A 24172-nucleotide genomic window follows, 5' to 3' on the forward strand; every position below is an offset into this window, starting at 1 on the left:
CTCCTCACGAGGACTTTGTAACTTTTGGAATTAAAATCTCTACACCTTTGGATATGGATAAGCGTTCTGGATATACCTCTGGTCTTGGATATATCCTTGTTGTTGGATAAATCTTTCGAGCTTTGGATATACCTTTTGGATATACATTAGGATATACATTTGATGTGGAATATACCTTTGGATATACCTTTTGGCTCTCTTTCAACAAATGGTATGTAAAAACGTAAGGCTTTTTAACAATGTTTTAAACTAGTTTGTGTTTTATGTAACAGTTTTACAAATACTGTGTGGATGGATACATTTACTTTTCTGTAAATTATTGATTTTTAACATCTTAAAATAACGCTAACTCATTTTTAATAACTCTTTTAGAGAAAAATGCAATTTTAACTTATTTAATTAATGTTTTAAAAGTGATGGACACTTCATATGTAATGAAATTACATCTGTCTTCTTTAATAAATAAAAAACACTGATCTCATCTCTGATTATGTCTTTATTGTACATTTCTTAAAAAGTTTTAATATACATTGTCATAATGTTATTTGTTAAACAATATGATGTTTAAACATTATTGTAACCGGATATATCTTTGGAGATAATAAGACTTTTGTTCTTCTTTCAACAAGTGAAATTGTAAAAACATAAGTCAGTTTTTAAATGTACGTATGTGTTTACGCGTTTGATATGTTTTAATATTTGTTTAATGTCTTAATACTAATACATTTTGATAGCTTTAAGATAATGCAATTTAAACTTTTTCATTAATGTTTTAACATTTTACAATGTATGAACACTAAAGACGTGTATTTTAACTTTATACAACGTTTTATACACCTTTAAACACTATGTAATTGTGAAAGTACAACTTTTCTTCAAATGTGTTATAAAATAGAACTATTTGCTTGATTTAATTTTAATACATGTTGTTTTAGATGTTTTAATGTGGATCGTGGGAAAATTTCCCACGGTCACATGACCTGACCAGAAGTGGGGAAGGGTGGGGATGTTTGTAGGGAAGGGGACCATGGGAAATTCCCACGGTCCGGAGCTGAATATTGCTTTTTCAATGTTTTAACATTTATGTTTTAACATAAAATGTTGTTTTAGATGTTTTAATACTAACACATTTTGATATCTTTAAGAAAATATAATTTAAACTTTTTTCATTAATGTTTTAACATCTTTAAAATGTTGTTTTAGATGTTTTAATACTAACACATTTTGATATCTTTAAGAAAATATAATTTAAACTTTTAACATCTTTAAAATGTTGTTTTAGATGTTTTAATACTAACACATTTTGATATCTTTAAGAAAATATAATTAAAACTTTAAACAATGTTTTATACACCTTTAAACACAATGTAATTGTGAAAGTACAGCTTTTTCTTTAAATGTATGTTAGAAAATAGAACTATTTGCTTTTTCGGATTTTATCATTTTTTTGGAGTTAAAAGCTCTAAGCCTTTGGAGACGGATAAAAAACTTTTGTTCTTCTTTCAACAAAACGGACTTGTAAAAACGTAAGTCAGTTTTTTAAATGTACGTATGTGTTTATACGCTTGATATGTTTTAATATTTGTTTAATGTCTTAATACTAATACATTTTGATAGCTTTAAGATAATGCAATTTAAACTTTTTCATTGACATTTTACAAATGTGTGAGAACACTAAACATGTGTATTTTAACTTTTATACAACGTTTTATATTATTAAATATATAATTTAATTTATAATATCTCCCTGGTTCTGTTCACGCCCATAAGGGAGGAGCAAGCGTGGGAAAATTCCCACGGTCACGTGACCTGTCCGGAGGTGGGAGGGAGGGGAGGGGAGGGAGGGGAGGGGAGGGAGGGGTCAAGCGTGGGAATGTTCCCACGGTCAAAAAGGGGGCGGGGCTTAAGGGCAATAAATCACTCAAAGTGACATATAGTGCCCTAAATTCTCTCTTAGGTGCTCCCACGGAGGATTTTAAAACTCTGTCCCTCGTCTCTTTTGATCGCCCTAACCCAACGGGCACGTATTTCAGCGTCCACTGGAAAATCGTGGAAACTTAAATAGGGAAATTTATGTTTGTAGTTTGAACAACAAGGAACACTACAATAGCATCTACAAGATGACTGTGCCATGCTTATTGGATGGGAAACTGTTGAAAAATGAAAACAGAAAGAAATTAATGATAAATCACATCAGCATATGGAAATGGTTTGACATTTAGCTTTGATAAAAATTGAACACTTGTTAGTAAACTTGTGGCAACACAGGCTGACCGCGATTTATCTTGTTGCTAGCTAGTCTACTTTCCCCTCCATGACAGTTACATGTTAAAGAATGCTATAAGTTACTGGAAATGATCATTAACGTTATCAAAATAAGCTAAATATAAGAACCAGTAACGCTAAATATGTAAACATTATTATTTTAAACTTTACCTTTAGTGTTGTTAGTTATCACCTTTTGTATTTTCCTGAAGTAACGTTAACCAGTGCGTGCAAGTTAAAACGGAAGTACGTATACCCTGCTTTGCGGAAAAGCGGAAGTTTTCTGACGTCATTGTGAAAAGGGCCTATTGCAAAGCAAGTGCATATTTATTATCTGGAGGGAAGGCTACACGAATAAACAAGGTATGCAAAGTGGCGCAATGGATCGCTGGGTCCTACCACCTTGGTGAGAACTTGCTGGGACCCGAGGGGTATATATGCCTCTTGCAAAGGCTTCAGCAGATGCCATTGGGGAACAGGCTTTGACCCCATAGGCGATATCTTTTCCATTCAAGGTTTAGTCATAGAACATCACTGGAACAGAAACAATACATCCACACAGAGCAAACTTGAACTAATATAAACTTCGTCTTATGAATCATTTTCACACTGAGCAAACTTGAACTGATATAAATTTCTTCTTGTGATTCATTTTCACACTTTTATCATATAGTGACCAGTGGTGTTGTAAATACCTAAAGAGTTACTTATGCCAAGTAATCATTAGGGCTGGCCGATAAATCGATTTAATCGATTAACTCGAATGTGTAGTTTACGTCGATTTGTTTGAATGAAAATCGGTTTTCTCTTCAACATTCGCCGACGCTCCCATCTGGGCTCCCGTAGCTCCGAACGGGTTCAGCTCTTCCCTCTTTATTTTGGCATAGAGATACACAAACAACATGGCAAATTAACAAGACCGCGGCAGCACAAGCACACCCTCCAAAAAACAGCCTACAGTCTTACAAACTGAATCCGCAGGGCTGCCAACTCTCACGAATTCACCGTGAGACTCACGCAATCGTCACTTTTTAAACGCTCTCACGCCACACATCCATTTTCTCATGCAGAGAAAAATCGCGAAGCAAAGAGGACACTGACACCGACACCAACAGACAAGACAGAGAAGGTTACTATTGCTATGAAACAAGATCTCAGCTCTCAGATTCTGTCGATTTAATTACGAAATTCAAACAATAAACACCGTTTTGGCGCTTGACAGATCGCTGACAAGAGTTCAAGTGGCACGTGAACCGATCATCTGTTACTCTTTACTACTAGGCTAAATAAACACGAATTAATTTGAAAGATACAGTTCAACTTACCAAAATGAAATAAAATCGATCGATCAGTGTTTTTCAACTGCGGAAAGAGGTTTATAATAACAGCTGGAGAACAATATGTTAACGTTACGTAACATAACATTTAACTTACCTCTGGAAAGCCATTTAATGACCATAGCACGTTAGTTGGACTTTAAAATAATTGCTGTAGAGAGGAGTATTTTGCTAAATATGATAACTATATTACATATTTATTATATTTTTACCTATATCATTAAAATATTATAATGTTGTTATTATAAAAAAACGCATAATATTTCATTTGAGATGTTATTTTTAACCTTTAATAATAATACCAGCTGACAGGGCTTTAAATTAACATGTATCTACTGTACCTAGTATTTATCCAAAGGAATCGATATTGAATCAAGATCAGAATCAAATCACAAGAATTGAATTGAAATTGTGAAAGCAATAATAAAAACAGTAGCATACCAGTCATTGTACCATGTAAACATTGTGTTGTCACTAAACTTAATAAAATTCTATTTAGTTACCAAATGTTTTGACAATCACAATACACTTTATACAAATCCCAGAAGGGAAAATCAAAACAAAATAAAGTTAAAACTTGTTTTGAATAATTTCTTTGTCATCTGCAGATTGATTTTAAGTAAGGGAAGAAAAATAAATCGATTTAAATCGTAAATCGGATTTTTTGTGAAAAAAATCAGGGATTTTTTTTTTTAGGCCATATCGCCCAGCCCTAGTAATCATACATGTAAGTGGCTACATGTGGTGTGATAGAACTTCAAGACCCTAGGCATAGTTGTCTATAAAAATCTCATACAGCAATCATGAGAACAGCAAAATGAAAACAAATAAGAAGAACCCGTCAAAGTCTAGAACTCTTGATTAGTTTGATTGCATAATAACCCAATGGATGAATTGCAAAGCAAGTACATATTTATTATCTGGATGGCAGGTTTCATGAATAAACATGGTATGCAAAGTGGCGCAATGGATCGCTGGGTCCTACCACCTTGGTGAGAACTTGCTGGGACCAGAGGGGTATATATGCCTCTTGCAAAGGCTTCAGCAGATACCATTAGGGAACAGGCTTTGACCCCATAGGTGATATCTTTTCCCTTCAAGGTTTAGTCACAGAACGTCACTGGAACAGAACAATACATCTACACAGAGCAAACTTGAACTAATATAAACTTCTACTTTTGATTTATTTTCAAACTTTTATCATATAGTCAACAGTTGTGTTGTAAATACCTAAAGAGTTACATATGTCAAGTAAGAAAACATGTAAGTGGCTACATGTGGTGTGATAGAACTTCAAGACCCTACCCAGATAGCAACATTGTTTCGGCCCAGATCCGGCCCACATCTGGCACTTGTAGAATGCGGATCTGGCCCACATGCAGCGTGGAATGATGGCACTTGGGCGGGACCGCTTCTGTTTGACAGATCTGGGCCTCAAGCAGGCCATAGCAATGCCACATGTCAGCCAAGAGCAAAGAAATAAACCAGAACTGGACCTTATCTGAGCCACAAAGTCTGTGTATATTAAATATGGAGTCATTTCAGCCTTAATAAGCCTGTTAACAAGCAGAATCACTGAAGGAAAGAAGAGCACAGAAAAATAGACGAGCAGAAACACAAGAACTACAACTGATTTCAGACACAGCCTTAGAAGAAATCAACTGAAGAGAAAAGAAGACATTAAATCTGTGAAGATTTCAGCAGAGGAGGATTAAACAACCCCACAAACAGCATTACCAGCTTCACTTATTACTAACCAGACTGACTTTATTTCTGTCAGACGTCTACAGAAGTTCTTATTGAGAATTAACAGAGGTTTAACTCTAATGTGTTTCATTTGAAGTCACCATAACAGTGATTAGTGTTTCCATTAGTTGGGCTCTTAACCCAGGTCAGATAAATCCCATCACATAGAGCCTCTTTCACCTAGCTATCATCATATAGAGACTGTGTCTGTTCCCCGAATTTGGAAATCCAAAAAATGTTTAAACCTATCTAAGGTTAAAAATTTAATTGATGTTCAACAAATAAAAAACAGCTATAATACAGATGAGCAAATGCTAAAGCTTGGGTTGCTGAATATTCGATCGCTTACTTCAAAAGCACTCATTGTTAATGATATGATTTCAGATAATAACCTAGATGTGCTGTGTTTGACAGAAACCTGGCTAAAACCAAACGATTACATTACTTTAAATGAGTCCACCCCGCAAGATTACTGTTATAAACATGAACCTCGTCTTAAACGCAAAGGGGGAGGAGTTGCTGTAATCTATAGTAATATTTTCAAAACCACTAAGAAATCAAGTTTCGAATATAATTCTTTTGAAGTGTTAGTGCTTAATGTAAAAATATATAGTATAAATGATAAATCACGTTTGAGATTTGTGCTGGCTACTGTATACAGGCCACCAGGGCACCATACAGACTTTATCAAAGAATTTGCGGACTTTCTATCAGAGTTAGTATTGGCTGCAGATAAAGTACTAATTGTTGGTGATTTTAATATACACATCGATAATGAAAAAGATGCATTGGGTTTGGCATTTAAAGACATTGTAAACTCAATTGGAGTTAGACAACACGTGTCAGGACCTACTCATCGTCGTAATCATACTCTAGATCTAATATTATCACATGGAATAGATGTTGATGCCGTTGAAATTCTGCAGCAGAGCGATGACATCTCAGATCATTATCTAGTCTCTTGTAAATTACATTTAGCCAAGGCTGCAAAGCCGACTCCGTGTTACAAATATGTTAGACCTATCACTTCTGCCACTAAAGATTGCTTTATTAATAATCTTCCTAATCAGTTTCATCATCTCAGCATCCCGGATAGCTTAGAAGAACTCGATATTGCAAAAGAAACTTTTAACTCTCTCTTTTCCAGCACTTTAGACACAGTTGCTCCTTTGCACTTAAAGAAGATTAAAGAAAATAATCCAACGCCGTGGTACAACGAGCACACTCTGGCCCTTAAGAGAGCAGCCAGAAAAATGGAACGAAACTGGAAGAAAACAAAACTAGAGGTATTTCGCATTTCATGGAAAGAGAGCTCGATTGCATACAGAGAGGCTTTAAAAGCTGCTAGATCTGCTTATTTTTCAACCCTATTAGAAGAAAATAAACATAATCCTAGGTATTTATTTGAAACAGTGGCTAAACTAACGAAAAAGAAAGTTTCAAACACAGAAGTTTCCAAGCAGCACAGCAGTAATGACTTTATGAACTTCTTCACTTATAAGATTGATAATATCAGGGATAAAATTATAACTATGCAACCGTCTACTACAGTATCGCATCAGGCAGTGCATTGTAGTCTCCCTGAGGAAAAATTTGATTCATTCGTTGCTATAGGAGAGGAAGAATTTACTAAACTCGTTAAATCATCTAAATCGACAACATGTATGTTAGACCCTATACCGACTAAGCTACTGAAAGAGATGCTTCCAGAGGTCATAGATCCTCTTCTTAATATCATTAATTCGTCTTTGTCTCTAGGATACGTACCAAAAAACTTTAAGCTGGCTATGATTAAACCGCTTGTTAAAAAAATGCAACTTGATCCTTCAGAATTAGTCAATTACAGGCCGATCTCGAATCTACCTTTTCTGTCAAAGATACTAGAAAAGGCAGTATCTTCACAACTGTGTACCTTTCTAGAAAGAAATGATATCTGCGAGGATTTTCAGTCCGGATTTAGACCGTACCATAGTACTGAGACTGCTCTCGTTAGAGTCACAAATGATTTGCTCTTATCATCCGATCATGGTTGTATCTCTCTATTAGTGTTACTCGATCTTAGTGCTGCGTTTGACACCATTGACCACAACATTCTTTTAAATAGACTAGAAAACTATGTTGGCATCAGTGATGCGCGGGTCAATGTATAAACAAACCGCACCCGACCGACGTTTTCAACTAACCCGCCCGCAACTCGGACCGCAAAAAACGAAAAAGAAAATATTGTACCCGACCCGCTTCCTGACCCGCATTTTTTTTTAAAGTAGCTATAATGCTCATCGTAGCGTCTTAATATAACTTAAGATTCTAATTTTGTCAAGAATTATAAAAAATCGTCAATATAAGCTCATAATTTGTACTAAAATAGTCTAAATGTTTAGTTTTAAAAACAGTTTTAAAAAGCTGGCTATGTCTATTTTGATGTTTCTGCTCAAGTTCAGCAGACAGTGAGGTTCGGGTTTGTTCCGATCAGAGCTCGTGAGCGGAGAGCGCATTTCTGAATATTCCGCTCCGCTCACGGTCGCTCGCCCAACCCAGATGGCCTGCTGGTTCGAAAATATGTGGAATAAGGGCTGCCTCCGACTAATTTTTTTTCTAGTCGACTAGTTGTTCATTTAAGCCATTCGTGGACAAATCGCCCCTTTATATTAAATTAATTACTTAAATAGGCTAGCCTACAGGAATAAGCGTAATGACCGCACGCATAAAGCTTGCCACAAAGAACCGGTTAAAGTAATGATTATGAATGTGTCTAAATTAGCAAGGAGACATTTAATTGTTTAGTAATAAACTGGTGTTTTCTGTGTCGCTGCAAAGATGAAGTTGACAATGCGGAGATTGCGGACTCGCCATGGACGCCAGAGAGAAATGCACATTTCATATGGATTAGCCTACATAATCAGAGAGTATAGCCTATTTATTTTGGTTTGAATATTTTCGTTTAAAAGTAGACATTTCAAGCTTTCTGTAATATATAGCCTATATTTATCAAATCTGTGAGGCACAAGCTGAGTTTCGGCGCCCTCCAGTTCACATGCAGTGATCGCGTACCGGCGCCTTATTTTGTCTGCTATATATTTGCTTCTTATTTAATAAATACGGGCAATTGATTGATAAAACATTGATCAAAATTAAGATACAATTTATACAAAACGAAAATCTTTTAAAAAGAGTTTTCTATAAAACAAAACTTAACGAAGTCGTCAAAATCATGTTTTACCAAAAACAGCGCCGTTGCTAGGAGGGCGTCAGCGCCTCTGCCTCTCAGCGCCTCTGCCTCACGAGTGGATGATAGCCCTGAAGACGCCTAGCAATGATATACCTTTACTGGTAGTATACCTTTAGTTAAGTTATCGCAGCGCGCTAAGAGACAATGTTATCGGAAAATGCAGCCCAGGTATATGCATAATGGAGATTCCAAAGCTCTCTTCTTTGGTCAGAACCATGGAGAGCGATCGAGGATTTACTTTTACAATGCAACACACTATTTAAAGAGCATCAAGCTATTAAAATCTATATTATGTATACGCACAGATAATATAACAGTAGGCTATATTAGTCAATATTTTTTTATTAGGTTAAGCAGTGATTGGATAACGTTTTTTTATTTTTATTTTATTTAACGTTTTTAATTTAAGGCCCACCCACAATTGGTCTGGCTTATCCAAAACTGGATTCCAGGAACTGGAACTGGCGCCGTGCCTGGTTGGTCGTGCCAGTTTTGTGGTTATCAAATGTGTAAATAGCATCGCAAGAAGTAGCCTACACATGACAAAGCCAGCACTTTGGTCATCATCTTTCATTATTTCGGCAAATGTCTCCCACACTTTGCTCTTTCTATTTGTGTATTTGCGGAGCTTCCACTCCCCAGTCTTCACCTATTTTCTCTTGCCGCCTCCATCTCTGCCTGCAGACTGAGCTCGTGCGTCATCTTCGCGCCAGTTATTCAGCCAATAAAGTGTAAATTAAATTTAAAACGTATTCATAGAAAATTGTGTCTAGAACTATATAAATGACAAAGGTTTAATTGGCATCTTTATTTCAAACGACCCGACCGACCGCGACCCGAATATCATTAAAAATATTTTTGGATGACTCGTAACCGCGGGTAACCGCGGGTGACCGCAGGCACCCGCTCATTTCGGATCAACCCGCGCATCACTGGTTGGCATTAGTGGAATTGCACTAGCATGGTTTAAATCATACTTATCTGACCGTTATCAGTTTGTAGCAGTAAATGAAGAGATGTCTTATCGATCACAAGTTCAGTATGGTGTACCACAAGGCTCAGTACTAGGACCGCTGCTGTTCACTCTGTACATGCTACCATTAGGAGATATCATTAGGAAACATGGAATTAGCTTCCACTGTTATGCCGACGATACTCAGCTCTATATTTCTTCAAAACCTAACGAAACTTACCAATTCACTAAATTAACAGAATGCATAGCTGATATAAAAAATTGGATGACTCGTAATTTCCTACTTCTAAATTCTGAAAAAACAGAGATTCTAATTATTGGACAAAAAACTTCCTCACGTAATAACTTAGAATACTGTCTAACACTTGATGGCTGCTCTGTTAAGTCTTCGTCGTCGGTTAGGAACCTGGGTGTGCTCTTTGATACCAATCTTTCATTTGAAAGTCACTTGTCTAGTATCTGTAAAACCGCACTTTTCCATCTTAAAAATATATCTAAATTACGTCATATGCTCTCATTGACAAATGCGGAACAATTAGTTCATGCTTTCATGACATCAAGGCTAGATTATTGTAATGCTCTACTGGGTGGTTGCCCTGCACGCTTAATAAACAAACTACAGCTAGTTCAAAACGCAGCAGCTCGAGTTCTTACCAGAACCAGGAAGTATGACCATATTAGCCCAGTTCTGTCAAAACTGCACTGGCTCCCTATTAAACATCGCATCAATTTTAAAATATTACTGATTACTTACAAAGCACTAAATGGTTTAGCTCCGCAGTACTTGAGCGAGCTCTTAACGCATTATACTCCTTCACGTCTATTGCGATCTCAAAATTCCGGCCAGTTGATAATACCTAGAATATCAAAATCGACTGCTGGCAGTAGATCCTTTTCCTATTTAGCACCAAAACTTTGGAACAGTCTTCCTAACATTGTCCGGGAAGCAGACACACTCTGTCAGTTCAAATCTAGATTAAAGACACATCTCTTTGACATAGCATTCACATAATACATTATAGACTTCTATAATTCAATATTAGGCTGCATAGATTAGGTCAGCTGGAACCGGGAACACTTCCCATAAATCCTGATGTACTTGTTACATCATGAGAAGAATGGCATCTACGCTAATTTTAGTGTCTTTGTTTATCCCAAGGTTTTCCCGCAGCCTGCCGGATCCAGGCCGTTTCCAGATCTGACGAAGGACCTTCGCCTGGACCCGATGTCAACGCAGTGCTGAAGTGCCAACTAGTCTCTCCCTATGGAGGATCGCTTTCCCACTCTACAGATAAAGCGTCGTCGGGAAAACTCAATTTGCGTATCTACCCCGATTGATAAAATAAAATAAAATTCTGAATCAAAACTATAAGGAAACACCAGTAATTTGTTTAGGCTTGGTTTGTAGGGAATTCCAAACCTGCACACATATATTCAAACGCACATAACTATTGAACCCGTTCTTAATGCGCATCTGAACGCCATCAGCGTTTCTCACAGGATCGCGTTTAAAGTCTGTGTAGAGAGAATGGTGTCGTCTTGGCGGCCCTAATTTAATAACAAATGATCGTTGCGACGGAAGCGAATCAATCAAAACCAACTTTAGCTGGAAAATAACTTTACTAAAGAACCGCTATAAAGCCAAAACAATCTTACGTTAAATTATACATTTATCTCTGTAAAGCTGCTTTGAGACAATCTACATTGTTAAAAGCGCTATATAAATGAAGATGACTTGACTTGACTTTAACTCTTATTATATCTTTTGTCTTTTTTTTTGGCCGCTGTGACTGTGTTTGTTAAACACATTTGTAGCAGCAAAGAAAGCTAAAGTGAAATGAGATCAGGGGCCTATACCATGAAGCCGGATTAGGTGGCTAGCCAGCTATGTTTCAGTTTAGTTTCCGCCAACCCTGGGTTTTAGGTACTATGAAAGTAGCTTGGCTTTAATCGGTGTTCGTTGCCAAGGTATCTTACGCTGCACGGCTAACCTGCTCCGGGGCAGGTTATGTTCTGGATTCAAGATCTCAGACTGAAGTTTGACCAATCAGCTGAGAGCAAAGAAACATATAGGTGATGTAACTTATTCCCAGTGTCTGTTACAATGACTTCACCTTTTCTTCCAAATCCGGTGGACATCTCAGCGCAAATTGTTTGACGAGCACTTCGTAGAGAAAGAGTTTTTAGCCAGACAAAATCCCCTTGCCTTTCCTGATAGTTACTTGTATGAAAGATACAGATTTTCCGTGGAAGGAATGTCTTATCTTTGCGAACTTCTTGAGCCGCACATAAAGAATTTAACACGTCGAATTCATGCACTTACTGTACCACAAATGGTATTGTGTTGTGTTTTTTTGCAAGTGGTACATACTTGCACGGTGGGTGACGCACAGAAGCTAGGGGAAAACACAGTTTGTCGAACCATTCGCAAGGTGGTCCTCACTCTGCAGGAGTACATGAATAGTTTCATTAATAGTGTTCCCCGGACATTTATCGACCATGTCCATAAAAGAGGGCTTTTATAAAATTGCCGGTAAGATATAGGGTGACAGCACATGAGCACTTTTTTTTTTTTTTTAAAAAAAGCAAATTTCACAAATGTACTATACAATATAATACATGTTAAGAATTATTTTATTATTATACAGAATTATTATTCTGTTAATCTTATGATAGGATTCCCTAGAGTCATTGCAACATGTATGCAGTCTATTGCTCCAATCTCCACTGCTCTAGGGGAACATGAGGCAGATTATGTTAATAGGAAATCCTATCACAGCCTTAATATTCAGGTAGAGATGATGTGAATATGTGAGATGATTATTTTCTGTGAGATGAATCTTTAAATTAATAGTAACATTAACAGATATAACAATGATCTACTAAACACTAAATCAACCTGATTCAACCCGACAGGGGCGGGTGTTGTGAGGTTTTGCGCTCGTGCACGGCTGCCTATGACGGCTGCACGTGAAAACATTGCAACACCCGCCCCTGTCGGTGATTGGTTGGAACACTTTTTATTTTGGTTTTGAGTGTTTGGCTAAACCGGGTGAAAACAACTGTTTTTGTGTGCAGATCTCAGAGCCTAGGCTGCCTACAGAGACGCGTTTTTTTTGACGGCATGCTTATGGGACGGGCAGCTAGCGGATCGTTAGGTAAGATTAGATGAATGTGAACATTTATGTTTGGGCCTGAAATCGCTGATACCACCTTTAAAGTTTACTCTATTCTTCTCCCAGTTCACCAGCCACTTACTTTTATGTATTTCGAGAGAAGTGGATGAATTCACGTGTTGTAAATCCAACAGATCCGATTCTCTGAACTGCGTCTGCGGCACAAACTAAGATGGCGGCGCCCATCGCGCATACAGCTCAACTAACGCAATCGTTATAAAGGTGTTTAAACAACAAAACACTTCCACTGCATATATTTGACAATCGGAATATCAGATATTTCATGCCATATCTAACAAATTTGTGAATATTTTGAATAAAAAAGGAAAAATTACATAAAAGCAGATCATCATTCATTCAGCTCTGTTGTTGCTGCGATGTCACGTGACAAGCAATAACGCGTCACCACGGAAACCATAAAGTGACACATTCTAAATTACGGTCGCCTTGAAATTAAAGTGTAAGTTGCAGGTTAACCACAACAGCCAATTAATGTGTAAATTAAAGTGCTCTATATGTATATATTTAATTATTTCTGTCTTAAAATGCGTTAAAATAACATTTATTGGGGTTTCTTCAAAGGTAGCGTGTTTTTTCAGTTACTGGGTGATGACGTCATAAGAGGAACTCGCAACCCATACTCCGCTAGATTCCTACTGTATTATGGCTATTTGGAGAACGACTGAGGAAGTGGGAAACCATCAAATTCTTTATGGACCACAGCCCTACAATTTTTAACCGGTCAGGCGTGAGAGAGGGGAGCCATGGCACTCAAAGAGTTATTAATGCTTGGTGTGAGGAGAATTAGTGGAGGGTTGGCCAGGTGTCCTGGTGAGTAGCTACGTTAGAGCTAGTCTAGCCTGGTGCAAACTTAACCCGGATAATATAACGGAACAATCAAGTCTTTTCAAAATATTGCCGTCGTGTAGAATAGCAAGGAGGGACAACGACTGAAGACATTATTTACTTACAGTAAGTCAGTCCAAATCAGAGCTATAGAGATGCACACACTGCACAGGCACCAATCGCTAGTCTCATCGACGCCTCAAACGTCATGTAATACCCTTCCTCAATCCACGCGTTATCAATTTCTCACGATTTAATTAGCGATGTTTATTGTCAGAAAAGAAAAAGAGAGATCGATGTCCCCATCACTGTGTTTGTGTGGGCTATCAGCAGTGGAGAGTATGTGCTGCCGTGAGGTGAACGCGTTTAGGAGTTTAGTGGACCAGCTCGAGCTGCGACCGGCTGATCTGACGTGCCTGAACCCGTTTGTTTTGCGAATAGCTTATTCTCATTTCAGGCACGATCACGGTCCCCTTGAAGTCAGCACACACGAGTATGTTTACAATGGAGTTATTTTATCCATAATTTTTTTTATCAAATAAAACATACAACCAACTTTTCTGAAGTTATGTAAGGCATCTATAGCTGCTAGCGTACGGTGACTCTACTAGTGAGTTCCTCTTATGACGTCACGCCCCATCTAGTGGAAGGGAGCGGGAGCGGTTAAATCCACTGTTAAAAGTGCCAACTTTTCGTATTATATCAGCATTTTTGGTATAAAAAACAATGGTGGGCGGTTCTTAACTTTATGTTTAATAAACACATTGCATTACTTCGTAAAAAAATTAACCTGCAACTTACACTTTAAATAGATTTGCTGTGTATTTCACGTGACGGGAGGAGTTGTTGAGGTGGTGGTGGTGGTGGTGGTGGTGGTGGGGGGGGGGGTTGATTGGGGGGGGGGTCGCGGGGCAGCAGCGCATTTATCATGGGGGTCGCGGGCTAAAAAGTTTGGGAACCCCTGCTTCAGTGAACAGTCTAGTTCAAGTCTCCTTTAGTGTGCAGTCTAGTTCAAGACTCCTTTTGTACAGGGCCCTGACTGAGTCTGTTTCCACCTGAAACATAATTCCACCACAAACATGATCATTACAAGTTTTCTGGAGGCTCATCAAATCACAAAAAGTTCCTTGATTTCCTACAAACACAGGACTGACTGTAATTTATGTCAAGGGTTTTAACCTTGTTCACATTTCTTCTGAAGCCCATTGAGGTAGAGGCCTCAGTTTCTGGGGCAGGTTGTGAAAAATCCTACAATAAAAGAGATGTGTAAGGACCAGTCCCTTTTTTATGCCACACATTCAAATGTTTGCCATAATAAAAAGCCCAGTGCATTCACATCAGCAGCTGTCTGAGAACACACAGACAGAGTGTCTTCATTTCCTCCACCCTAATAAATAAAAATAGGCCAATTTAAAGCATAACTGTTGTAAAGCAGGTTATGTTTGGTGTTCTGTCTGCTGCATACTGACCTCTGTGTGGGAGACTGTGTGTGTGTGTGCTGTCTTCAACAGGGACACTGTATTTCCCTCTACTGCAGAACATACAGTCAGCCATATTTAAAACTTAAAAAAAGTAGTAATGTATTGCACACGTACCCAGTGTTACTTGCTTAGAGGAGCCAGCACCAGGGTCAGATTGTAGAGCACCTGTAATCCCATCCATAATCGGTCATCCCTTATTGCCTACTCAGAGCCAACTTCTCCGCCACAGTGTATTCTGGTTTTCTGAATTTAACTCTTTATTTCTGTTTGCTGCAAACAAGTGTTTGTGATAAAATGTTCACAAAAGTAATAAAAGGTTGTGGTAAATACTCACCACTTTGAATTATATTTTTATATTTTGTCTTTATCTGCTGCCAAGAACATTTGGAGTTGGGGTTGCATCTAAAAATCAATGAATATTAATCTTTCTTAGTACATACATGTACATTTTTATAGGCTATAGGCTATATTACACATATAGCCTACACATACATATATACATACATAATTTTACATAAATATACACTCACCTAAAGGATTATTAGGAACACCATACTAATACTGTGTTTGACCCCCTTTCGCCTTCAGAACTGCCTTAATTCTACGTGGCATTGATTCAACAAGGTGCTGAAAGCATTCTTTAGAAATGTTGGCCCATATTGATAGGATAGCATCTTGCAGTTGATGGAGATTTGTGGGATGCACATCCAGGGCACGAAGCTCCCGTTCCACCACATCCCAATGATGCTCTATTGGGTTGAGATCTGGTGACTGTGGGGGCCATTTTAGTACAGTGAACTCATTGTCATGTTCAAGAAACCAATTTGAAATGATTCGAGCTTTGTGACATGGTGCATTATCCTGCTGGAAGTAGTCATCAGAGGATGGGTACATGGTGGTCATAAGGGGATGGACATGGTCAGAAACAATGCTCAGGTAGGCCGTGGCATTTAAACGATGCCCAATTGGCACTAAGGGGCCTAAAGTGTACCAAGAAAACATCCCCCACACCATTACACCACCACCACCAGCCTGCACAGTGGTAACAAGGCATGATGGATCCATCTTCTCATTCTGTTTACGCCAAATTCTGACTCTACCATCTGAATGTCTCAACAGAAATCGAGACTCATCAGACCAGGCAACATTTTTCCAGTCTTCAACTGTCCAATTTTGGTGAGCTCGTGCAAATTGTAGCCTCTTTTTCCTATTTGTAGTGGAGATGAGTGGTACCCGGTGGGGTCTTCTGCTGTTGTAGCCCATCCGCCTCAAGGTTGTGCATGTTGTGGCTTCACAAATGCTTTGCTGCATACCTCGGTTGTAACGAGTGGTCATTTCAGTCAAAGTTGCTCTTCTATCAGCTTGAATCAGTCGGCCCATTCTCCTCTGACCTCTAGCATCAACAAGGCATTTTCACCCACAGGACTGCAGCATACTGGATGTTTTTCCCTTTTCACACCATTCTTTGTAAACCCTAGAAATGGTTGTGCATGAAAATCCAAGTAACTGAGCAGATTGTGAAATACTCAGAACGGCCCGTCTGGCACCAACAACCATGCCACGCTCAAAATTGCTTAAATCACCTTTCTTTCCCATTCTGACATTCAGTTTGGAGTTCAGGAGATTGTCTTGACCAGGACCACACCCCTAAATGCATTGAAGCAACTGCCATGTGATTGGTTGATTAGATAATTGCATTAATGAGAAATTGAACAGGTGTTCCTAATAATCCTTTAGGTGAGTGTAGAACGTATTTGTTTAACTTACACATTAACAATCAGCAATCTTTCTCCAACAGTCTTCTCTTGCTTTGGCAGCAAAGACCATATTGTTTCGAGCTTGAAATACATATTTAAATTCATTGTAATTGTGAATGATTATCTCTTGCTCCTCCGCGGAAAAATATATCGCTCTCGCTCTACCCGCGATTGGTTGTTCAGTGTCGACGTCACTCTTTTATGTGCACGCGCGTGGAGTAATCATAGCTTAAGGATCAAAGCCTGAGTTGACAGAGAAAGTTGATGAGCTGCATCATGGTACCAATAAAGCCTGATTGCATCGGTTTGGTTTTGTCAACTCAAAACTAATCCTGTAACCCCGAGTTTGTTCAGCTACCTTCGTGGTACAGGCCCCAGGTGATGATGGTTACCTGTTGATGGTTTCATAATCATCATGAAATAACCTGTTCCACTGATGTCTTAGGACTCTAACAATTGTGTTGATCCATTAATATTTTCACATCACAAACCCTGTGTTACTGCAGCATGAGATTTAGCAATATTATAACAATCAGTTAGAAGACTTCAACAAACATGAGCACGAAAAAGTCAGTTTAATATGACACATAGATATCAACAATCAGCGTATGAATCTCAACAATGGTGACAATCAAAATAACCTTGCTGCAATGCATGCCTGCAACTCCCAGCATGCATTGCAACATGAATAAATTATGCAGCTGAATTGTTCTATTATTTTGTTTAATTCTAAATATTTTCTGTTGTTTTTGTTGTGAATTAGTAGCTTTTCAGTGATGTTCTGAATTAATCTGTTTATCTAAATATTTGTGATTGTCACCATTGTTGAGATTCATACGCTGATTGTTGATATCTTTGTGTGTCAGCTTAAGCTTATTTTTTTATCTCATATTTGTTAAAAGATTTAAACTGACTGTTATAATATTGCTGTATCTCATGGTGCAGTAACACATGGTTTGTGACGTGAAAATATTAATGGATCAACACAATTGTTAGATTCCGAAGACATCAGTGAAACAGGTTATTTCATGATGATTATAAAACCATTAACAGGTAACCATCATCACCTGATCTCATTTCACTTTAGCTTATTTTGCTGCTGTAAATGTGCTTGCCAAACACACTGTCACAGCGGCCAAAAAAAGACAAAAGGTATAATAAGAGTTAAGAGCCCAACTAATGTAAACTGACTGTTATAATATTGCTGTATCTCATGCTGCAGTAACACAAGGTTTGTGATGTGAAAATATTAATGGATCAACACAATTGTTAGATTCCAAAGACATCAGCGAAACAGGTTATTTCATGATGATTATAAAACCATTAACAGGAAACCATCATCACCTGATCTCATTTCACTTTAGCTTTTGTGACGATCAGCGGCTGGAGTGCCCGTGTGAGCCACTGGGGGGCACTCCTTCTCTATCATTTCATCTTATAGCTTTACCTGAACTGATTATGCTTTATGTCATTCACCTGTTTCAGATTATGCTTGTTAGAGTCTCTGATTTAAGCCTTGGCTTTCCTTTGTCTCATGGTGAAGTGTTGTTTGACTGTCACGCTGCAAGTCTGTACATTTACCTTGTATCTTGTTCTAGTCTGAGTATCCCTGTTTCCTGGACATCTTGCCTGTATCTGGTTTACCCGTTTGCCTTGTCCCTGTTTTGTACTTCTGCTGTATTGGACTGCTTACCTGGACTCTGACCCTCTGCCTGAGTATTCGTTGTGTTATTTGGATTATCCTTCATTAAAGCCTGCTTTTGGATCTCCTCTGTCTGTGTCCTCGTGCAGTTATATGACAGAACACTTCACCAATTCCTGATCCAGCGGCTGAGAAGGACCCGGAACAACCGACCAAGAAGTAAAATGTATTAGAATGGAGGACGGATTTTACCAGAATGGACGGTCGCTTGAAGAGTACGTGGAGGCTTACCTGGAGCTTTATCACGAGTCGAACTTGGGTGAGGATACACTCAAATATTATTTCTGGAGTGGGATGGATGACACGCTCGGCGCGATGCTTTTGTCAGATGCGGAGCAATTCTCTTTTGTGCAGTTCCTGGACCGAGCGTTGTGGGTGTGCGGTTCGTCACTCACTGTGGGTGTCACCGAAGAAATCAGCTGTGGTCCCAAACCAGTACATTCCGCCAAGACCGTATCAAGTAATCCCAAGCCCAGATCACAGAAGAGGATTCCTAACAGAGCATTGAAGAAGCCCGCTCGTCACATCCGCACAGCCGAGTTCGTTCATCGCGTCTACACAAGCGAGCTCGCTCATCGCTCCTGCCCAGTCGAGCCCGTTCTCCGCATCGGTCCTGTTGTATCTGCTATCCACGTGAGCCCTGCCGAGTCAAGCGAGTCAAGTCCTGCCGAGTCAAGTACCGAGTCAAGTGAGTCAAGTGGCGAGTCAAGTGATTCATGTCCTGCCGAGTCAAGTACCGAGTCAAGTGAGTTAAGTGCCGAGTCAAGTGATTCATGTCCTGCCGAGTCAAGTACCGAGTTTAGTGAGTCAAGTGGCGAGTCAAGTGAGTCATGTCCTGCCGAGTCAAGTCCCGAGTCAAGTGAGTTAAGTGTCGAGTCAAGTGAGTCGAGTCCCACGTCAAGTGAGTCGAGTCCCGCCAAGTCAAGCGAATCACGCTCGGCCGACTCGAATGAATCACGCCCGGCCGACTCGAATGAATCACGCCCGGCCGACTCGAATGAATCACGCCCGGCCGATTCGAATGAATCATGCCCAGCCGACTCGAATGAATCTCTTTTAGTCAAGCTGAATGAATCCTGCCAAGCTAAGTCGAGTGAATCTAGCCCTGCCAGTTTGAGTGAATCCAACTTTGTCAAGTGGACTGAATTCAGCTTTGCTGACCCAAAACCATTATTGGATCAAGAAGTTATAGCTGTTCTATGTTCCACCTTCCAGAAAGGCCGACCCATAGAGATCTATGTGGAGGAGTTTTTGGCTCTTCGCCACCTGGTTCCTTGGGATGATACTCAGATGATTGAGTGTTTCTGGGGCGGGCTGGACGACGACATTGCCGAGTTGATGCCGGAGGGAGGTCCCGGCTGGACCCTGGCGCAATACATTGACTTCGTCCTACTGTTGTGTGGCCCTCTCACAGTGGGCGAGGAGGTAACCGCCCATCTAGTCAGTCAAGTCAAATCCACTGAACTAGAGTCCTGTAATCGCCCTGGACCAGACGCTAGGATCATTCAGCCCATAGCACGTAAACTTGTTTCTAATCGTGCCGATCTGGCGTCTCAATTGTTCGATCCCTCCCTAATGTCCGTCAGAGGGGCTCTCAAGTATACTCGTCACATCAGCCCAACCAAGCCCACGCATCTAGTCAATTCTGCCGATTCAGCGAGTCATGTCAACCCTGTTGAGCCAGTGCTGAAGGAGAGTTCCGCCGATGCAGCGTTTCACGCAAACCCCGTTGATCTTGAGCCGCCATACGCTAAAGCGCCCCTTCGCTCGCGTGGGCGGAGGAAGAGGAGGAGGAAGACTCGTTCGTCTCGCCAGGCTCCGGTGGGCGCTCCTGGACTCCTCGCTCTGCCGGCCCCGCCTCTGCGCCTCGCCCTGCCAGCCCCGCCTCTGCGCCTCGCCCTGCCGGCCCCGCCTCTCCGCCTCGCCCTGCCGGCTCCGCCTCTGCGCCTCGCCCTGCCGGCTCCGCCTCTGCGCCTCACCTCGCCAGCGCCTATCAAGCTCTGGGAGCCTTTTCCAGAGGCTGTTTCCAGCCCAGAGGCTATAGCCTTAAATTTCCCCAAGAACTTTTTGGGGGGGGGGCAGTAGGTACCCTGAGAGGGCCATGGAGGTGGCGCTGACATGGACCTTGTCTGTGCTATCTCCTCCTGAGCCTCCTATGCCTCTAGTCCCGTCTGGTCCTGTGCTTCCTATGCCACTGGTCATGTCCAGTCCTGAGTCTGCTCCGCCCTTGTCTCCGTCCTGGTACCCCTCCAAGTATGCTCAACCCTGGTATCCTATCAAGTGTGTTTCACCCTGGTTGCCTACAACACGTGCTTCCCCATGGTCTCTTGCCCTGCTCTGGTTTCCAGGCCCCAGGTCTCTCCATGGGCCTGGCCTCCTGCCTTTCCACGGGCCTGGCCCTCCACCCCATCCCCCGTTGACCTCCCCCAGAGCTCTTAGAAGCGTCTGGAAGCCGCTCCTTAGAGGGGGGGTTATGTGACGATCAGCGGCTGGAGTGCCCGTGTGAGCCACTGGGGGGCACTCCTTCTCTATCATTTCATCTTATAGCTTTACCTGGACTGATTATGCTTTATGTCATTCACCTGTTTCAGATTATGCTTGTTAGAGTCTCTGATTTAAGCCTTGGCTTTCCTTTGTCTCATGGTGAAGTGTTGTTTGACTGTCACGCTGCAAGTCTGTACATTTACCTTGTATCTTGTTCTAGTCTGAGTATCCCTGTTTCCTGGACATCTTGCCTGTATCTGGTTTACCCGTTTGCCTTGTCCCTGTTTTGTACTTCTGCTGTATTGGACTGCTTACCTGGACTCTGACCCTCTGCCTGAGTATTCATTGTGTTATTTGGATTATCCTTCATTAAAGCCTGCTTTTGGATCTCCTCTGTCTGTGTCCTCGTGCAGTTATATGACAGCTTTCTTTGCTGCTACAAATGTGCTTGCCAAACACACTGTCACAGCAGCCAAAAAAAAAAGACAAAAGGTATAATAAGAGTAAAGAGCCCAACTAATGGAAACACTAATCACTGTTATGGTGACTTCAAATGAAACACATTAGAGTTAAACCTCTGTTAATTCTCAATAAAAACTTCTGTAGATGTGTGACAGAAAATAAAGTCAGTCTGGTTAGTAATAAGTGAAGCTGGTAATGCTGTTTGTGGAGTTGTTTAATCAGATCTTGAAATAGTTAATGTCTTTTATATTCAGTTCAAGGCTGTGTTTGAATAAAGTTGTAGTTTGTGTTCTTATTTCTCTTTAGAAAGATTATTGAAAGAATGTTTCAGGAACATCATACTAACCTTTAAATAACATTTTAGTAACATTCAGGAAACTGGACATTTTTATGTTCTTGGAATGTCACAAATCAACGTTGAATGTTGAATTTGAAATCCAAATTAAGTTGAAAGAACGTTTGAGGCATATTATACCTTTTAAAAAACGTTCCTCTAACGTCAAGGAAACTGGACATTTTTTATGTTCCCAGAACCAACACTGAATTTTTGGAGAACGCTCTTATGACAAAAGTCTGTTAGCTGGGAAATATGCAGCATTGTCAAAAAGGGGACCAGTTCAAATAAAGGATTTCGATTTTCTTCAAAATTGTGACAAAATTCCTTGTCGTTTCACTGCGGACTGTTATTAAAGGAGAACTCCGGTCAATTGTAACATTGAGCTAATTTTTTTGTAAATTTGGAGTGCTGTCAGTACAGAGAACAACGACAAAAATCGGTGTTGCCTACACCTTGTTATCCTCTTTTTAAAATTTGCACTGGGGCAAGTTTTAAACCTGCTTTTAGCCTCTTAACATCCTTGATGTGTCATTACAAGTGCCCAGCCAAGTGAGTGATTCCTTTTTGAGTGAACACGGTGAATCTGACTGCAGTAGATGTGAAAGATATGAATAAAAATGATGTTAATTCAGCCAGCGCACATACTTGTATTTTCTTCCTGTTTTCGGTCAAAGTCCACAGTAGTCGATTGTCGAGTTCACGCGCATAGGTTATCACGCTTAATCTATCATTCTATATAGATCAGTGGTCACAACAGATTGTGCTCTGTTTGCAGCATTATTTTCATTTTTTATCACTGTACACAAAATTCAGTTTATTAATGATAATGATAATTGTACTTATCTTTGTTTTATGTTAAATTGGTATCACTTTACAATAAGAACTAACCATGAGTAATACATTTGTTACAGTATTTGTAAATCTGTGTTAAGGTTAATAAAAATACAGCTGTTCATGTTAGTTCACAGTGCATTAACTAATGTTTACAAGGGTTTAATAAAACATTAGTAAATGTTGAAATTAACATTAACAAAGATTAATAAATGCTGTATACGTGCAGTTCATTATTAGTTCATGTTAACTAATGTAGTTAACTAACAAACCTTATTGTAAAGTGTTACCGTTAAATTTCTTTGGAATATCGGACATTACTGGATATACATAAAAAATACAAGCAATACAATGTTCAATAGTTAATTGACATTAATGTGCAGAAAAGGATTTTTTTTTTTTTATTGTGTGATTGCTGTTTTCAGGAAAATGCTCTGGTAACAACTAAAAACAGAAGACCAAAAATGTAATCCAACAGAAAATAATGGCTGTGGTTAAACAAAGATGCACTCTAATAACGGTAAGCCACATTCTTTATTATACCTTTTTATAAACTATTATCTTTATAGTTTAGAATACATAATGACTGATATTGTACTTCAGGAACCAAGGGAATGCTGGAGGAATCAAGTGTACGAAGTCGTCCGTTTCCTCAGCCATTAAAGAATTTAGACGTGAAGAGATTGAGGATTTAAAAAATGAAATCAAAGAGCTAAAAGAAGATTTACAATATTAGCGCAGATTCAGGATAAAACCCGAGAGAGAGCTGAAGGAGTGGAAAGGTAATGAAATCTAGTTCTACCACAGCAATTATTCTCAGTACTAAACATCATTTCTCAACAGTTTGCTCGTGGACTTTCTTCTTTTGTATTATAGCATAGTCTGTTTGAATACTCTGATTGACTGGAAGGTGTGCATTCAAATGATGAATGCACAGATAGTTACAATCAGATTAATAATCATTCTGAATTAATGTGCTGCTTTACTGTAACACACACACATACAGTCCCCCTCACACAGAAACATATTTCTAAGCAACAAGGTCTTAACGTTGCTGTTTTTGGAGTAATTAAACTGACAGCTTCACTAGAGTGATGCTGCACAGACACAGGTAATTCATATGCACAATCTTTCTCTCTCTCCCTCGTTTATTCATTCAAATAAATGTAATCCAACCACACTAATTTATCTCTGTTGCCTGAATGCTGAGTGTGCAGAATGCAAGATCTAATGACCCGTAGCCAAAAAAAACTAATGAAAATGATCTGTTAGTTTTTGCTCTTCCATCAAATTGTGCTCCACAAACGTTAACCCTTGGGCGCTGTTCGTTTGTGGTTTACACTCGGGTTGTTTGGGGTCTCCAGAGACCCCAGGCAACAAAATATAGCCTAATTTTACTCAGTTTATTAATGTTTTTACTCCACATTTGTGCAGTTTTTGGAGGATTTATTATATATTTAAAAATGTATATAAATAAACAAATATTGTTTTTTTATACAAAAACAGCTTTTCATGTAAAATTCACTTAAAAGACCCACATTTCTAA

At 39.5% G+C, this 24172-nt stretch overlaps 1 long non-coding RNA gene across 1 annotated transcript; it reads right to left on the reverse strand.

The window, feature by feature from the left end:
• Nucleotides 1–14559: 14559 nt before the first annotated feature.
• On the reverse strand, nt 14560–15478 carry LOC307168696. Its single transcript, XR_013822959.1, has 3 exons — nt 15168–15478; nt 14752–14820; nt 14560–14627 (listed from the first exon to the last, which is right to left on the reverse strand). It is a non-coding gene; the product is annotated as an uncharacterized lncRNA (long non-coding RNA).
• Between the last annotated feature and the right edge of the window lie 8694 nt (nt 15479–24172).

Source organism: Squalius cephalus (genome assembly GCF_949319135.1).
Source record: "Squalius cephalus genome assembly, chromosome: 12".
NCBI classification, from domain to species: Eukaryota; Metazoa; Chordata; class Actinopteri; order Cypriniformes; family Leuciscidae; genus Squalius; species Squalius cephalus.